Source organism: Protopterus annectens, chromosome 9.part0 (assembly GCF_019279795.1).
Source record: "Protopterus annectens isolate FY-2018-M chromosome 9.part0, PAN1.0, whole genome shotgun sequence".
NCBI lineage: Eukaryota > Metazoa > Chordata > Ceratodontiformes > Protopteridae > Protopterus > Protopterus annectens.
In genome coordinates, this window is record NC_056743.1 from 880125006 (window position 1) to 880130005 (window position 5000).

Consider the following 5000-nt stretch of genomic DNA (forward strand, 5'->3'; position numbering starts at 1 on the left):
GTCTAGTCCAAATACAGATTTGCTGTATCTAGGACTGTTTGTAAGCGTCTGAGCACCCAAGCCTTTCTGTGCTGGAGGGAAGCCTTCCAGCTTAATTTTGTTTCTTAGAACTAACCAGTTTTCTAGTTTCAGCACTCAAATCTTATTCTTTGAGCTCAGCACTTGTTCAGAACTCATTGTAAGCACTAAATAAGCTACAAATTACTATAGCACTCAACTTTCCTCACTTGTCTAGAGGAAAACAGTTTTTAGTACTTAATAAATAAGCACCTATCCAGGCATGTCTAAGGGTCAGCTCCTGGTGTTTTCTCCTGTCTACCTGATGAAGCTGGGCATCTTGGGGCAATGCAGAAATTGCCTCATGTACACAGACAACCCTATCCTCCTACCAACCAACACTACAACCTGCGAGAGATGCACTTATATAGCCAAACTGGAAGCAAAGCTCTCTTCACCCAAGACTGGACTAGACAGTCAAGAGGAGAAGGTAAACACTTGCACCACACCACTCACCACATAGTCCCTCAAAACTTACACCACCAAAACACACACATAGAAACACAAAACACACACCTACATTCGCGGAGGCTCTCAAAAAAAATCTACTCAAGCAACAGGGACCTCCAAAGCAGAAACGCAAGCAACCTCCACCCCCAACACAACCCAAATGACACATAGCCCACAAACTCAGTGTGCCACTCAAACACAGCCCACAAGGCATAACAACGTACCAAACACTCTAGCCATAGGTGACTCTATAGTCAGGCACACTGATGTTCCACTCACCAGGCTAAACAAGGAGAAAGTTACTGTCAGCTGCCTGTCAGGTGCCAGGATCCGCCACATAACGCATGCACTCAGGTCACTCCACAACAAGTACAAATATGACTCTGTCATTGTCCATGATGGTGTGAATGACCTAAGACATACCTCTCTGGACTACATGAAAAGAGATATGGAGAAGCTGTCCGATCTTGTAGTCTAGGCAGGTATGACCCTAGCCCTGAGTAGCATCCTGCCATCACCCAGAATGATACCACAGTACAAGGACAAAATGACTGACTTCATCCAGTATCTGTCTGCCTGGGATAACATGATCGACAAACCACGATGCTTTGCCAGAGATGGCCTGCACCTGTCGCCCTTGGGATTCCAGATACTTGCCAAGGATCTTGCCACCCCTATAGTGCCTTTTTTAGGCAAGATTCAAATGACAAATTCACCACCGTAACAGGTACAAGCAAGCAAAATCTGAGGGCAATGCTACTTAATGCTAGAAGTCTAAACCTCAAAATGCACTTACTCGAGGCACTCCTTAAAATGGAGAACATTGACATCTGTGCAGTGACAGAGACCTGGTTCAAAGCTCCAGAGAGCACCCCTGCATTACCAGGCTATAATTCATACCACACCTTTCGGCCACCTAACCTGGACTGAAGCACTAAAGGCGGAGGCGTGTCCATATTCATTAAGGATATCCACACCTCCAAGCTAGTTGCTCGACAGAATGCATCCGAGATTATCCATGTGCAACTAACTCTGGGCAAGACTGCAATCCAAATTGTAACTTGCTACAGATCCCCCACCATGCCCCAGGATTCCCACTCCTCATTTCTTGATGCACCGGAAAATATTAGGGTACACCCTAACAATGGGCGATTTCAACTACCCCACCATTAACTGGGAAAACTACCCATGTACCAACTCCTGTGCTCAACGTTTTCTGGAATTCATAAATTCCAACGCCTTGGATCAACTTATCCACACCCCCACCAGGGGCAGCAATATCCTAGACCTAGTCATTACCAGCATGGGCGATCGGTGTTCCACACCAGAGGTCAATTCCTCATTGGTCAGATCCGACCACAAGCAAATCACCCTAGACATCCACATCCCATCCCCACCCCCCATTAGGGAAACCACAGTAAAAAAATTTCTCCAAAGCCAACTTCACGCTTCTTAAGACAGAAGTGGCAAACTTCATGATACCCATGCTGAAGGACAACAGATGTACGAATGCTGAATCCTATACAATTGCACTTTATAAGGACTTACACGAGTGCAAGGATCGTGCAATCCCTAACAGAACCAAGATGCTATCCCCCCAAAAAAGGAAGGCAATCTGCTGGTCCCCTGCCATAAACAAACTCTACAACAGAAGAAAGAAACTGTTGCAAAAAAGAGTAAATTCCCATGATTGGAGGAACTCCGTGGTCAGCCTCAGTAAGAAGCTGAGATCCCTCATAAAATCCTCCAAAGCTAGTTACGAAAACAAAATTGCCACTGATTCTAAAGAAAACCACAAAGCATTCTATAGCTATGTCAAGAATCTCAATGGCAAAGCTCAGCTCTGCTCTGAGTTACAGCACAATGGCACTAAATATACAGAACAAACTGATATTGCCAACATCCTGGCAGATAGGTTCAGTGCTAACTTTACCCCTCTCTCAACCCCTAAAGGGCCCATCTCTATATCGGAAGAATGCAAAGTTCCTGTAATCATGGCTGCACAGGTAAAAAACACACTCTCCAAAGCCAAGAACACAGTATCCATGGGACCTGACAACATCCCAGGCTGTGTTCTACATGAACTACAGAACGAACTGGCACCCCACCATGTTCAATCATAGCCTCACCTCAGGCTTTGTGCCCACTGAATGGTGCACAGCAATGCTTATCCCACTCCACAAAGGGGGAGCTACCATGGACCAGGGGAACTACCGCCCCATTAGCCTGACGAGCCTGGTCTATAAGGCTATGGAACGTATCATCATGGAACTTATAAGTAATGACATTGGTAAACTCCAACTCTGGACCCTACCCAGTTCAGGTTTGTAAAAGGCAGATCATGTCTCCTAAACCTGATAGACTTCTTTGAAGCGGTCACCAAAGCAGTAGATGAGGGTAAGGTGGTTCACACAGCCTAACTAGATCTCGCCAAGGCTTTCAACACCATCTCCTACTCTGGAATTATAGATAAACTCACTAAACGTGGTATAAATCCCTATGTCACAAGATGGGTTGCCAACTGGCTCACTGACAGAACCCACACCGTGAAAGTAGCAGACTCAAAATCCAACTTCAGACTAGTGACAAGTGGAGTACCACAGAGTTTAGTCCTAGGTCCTCTCCTGTTTGGTATCTACTTCTCTGAAGTACAGGCTAACACAGAAGGTCTTTAGCTAACAAAGTTCGCAGATGACTGCACACCAGGAGCCATAATCAAAACGCCTAACAATGTGGACATCCTACAAAAGGGCCTCACTGAGACAGATGTCTGGTGTCAAAGCCATGGCCTCAAGCTCAATGCCAAAAAGTGCATTGTCATCCCTTTTGGTAAAAATTCTGTACCCATGAACTACCACATAGGCGGTAGTCTACTTAACACTGAAAGTGTGATAAGAGACCTTGGGACACAGGTGGAAAGTAGTCTCTCCTTTGATAATCACATTGCCCCAGTGGTCAGGAAATCCTTCTACGTGGCATACCTCATCACAAAAGGTTTCTCATCCAGGAAAAAAGAGGTCATTGTTCCCCTCTACTCATCACTCATCAGACCCATTATAGAGTACAACGCCCCTTTTGGTATGCACCTCACAAGACATCTACAACTACTGAAAAGGCCACGGAAATAACTGACAAAAAGGATTACTGGCCTCAAACAGATGCCCTATGCAGACCGTCACAAAAAACTCCAGCTTTACTCGGTCCCATATCACCTACTCAGAGGCGATCTCTGCCTAACATACAAAGCTATGTCAAACCCAGAGCTGTTGGACATGCTCCACTTAAAGAAATCCCAAATCCTCCGAGTTACACGCTTGAAGTACCTAAACCTTGTCAGCACAATAAACAGAACAAGCTGGAGGGATAGATTCCTGTCCCAGAGACTTCCCATACTCTGGAACAAACTACCTGTCTATATCAAACAAAGCTCCTCATTAGCACTCTTCAAGAAAAATCTTGATGATTGGATGGGAGATAGGAAATTCACCCCGGAGATCACTTCTGTGGCTCTGCTTGACACAGGCACAGGAAAATAATTTTCTTGGGTGGCAAAAGCCAGGGTACCATTTGGCTAGGCTTATATAGACCCTAGGGCCAATAGCCTAGTACGAACCTATGAACTGTTTACTGTACAACACCTTTCCAGAGTGAAAATCAGATTCTTGAGACTAAACTTAGGAAGGCATCTTGTGGCTGGGTGTCCAGACCTGCTGACACACAACAAAGCCACCTTTTGAGCCCTGCCATTTTGGGCAAAACTGAAGCTGCATTGTGGTTGCCAAATCTCCCAGGACAATGCAGCGCACAGATGAGAAATCAGTGACAATGACCAAATACCTGGATACAGTGTCTGCACGTTTAAAATACTTTAAAGCACAGGTCAGTATGCTGAATTGCAAAAAATATGAATGAAATGGAATGGAGGTTCCCTTTGAAAAATTTTTTCTACACCATACTAAAATTTGGCAACAAAGTTTGTATAGACAAAGTGAACCGCATACCTCGCAACTGTCCAAACTTTTGCAGAATGTCTCGATTTTTGCGTCATATTTTTGGTCCGTGCCTGATAAAATTTATGGTTTTCTAGAAAATCACTGTCACCAAATAATACTAAAGAATGACATACAATTGAGTTTCAGACTTCATATCCCACAGAAAATACATAATAATGCAAAACCTGTTATTCTCTCAACTTTATAAGTTTATAGGAGCAGTAGTTAAACTCTGTCAATGTGCAGCGGTTAGCGTTATTGCCTCACAGCAAGAGGCTCTCCGGTTCCATTCTCGGCTGGAGCGCCTTCTGTGTGGAGTCTGCATGTCCTCCCCACGGTCGAGTGACATTTAAAGACATGCAGGTAGGTGCATGCGTGAATAGGTGTGCCTTATTTGAAGGCTGGGCATCGGGCTGGCACCTCTGCACTGTAAAAATCCACAGCCAATCATTAGCAGACCGGAGTTCCCCTGTGGTGACCCCTAACCGGGAAAAGCCGAAA

General features: G+C 45.0%; 1 protein-coding gene across 1 annotated transcript in view; it reads right to left on the bottom strand.

Annotated features, from left to right (window-relative positions):
- The window catches only part of MARS1 (methionyl-tRNA synthetase 1), a gene marked incomplete in the record, with an annotated part of 618581 nt that overhangs the window by 142440 nt on the left and 471141 nt on the right, over positions 1-5000 (bottom strand).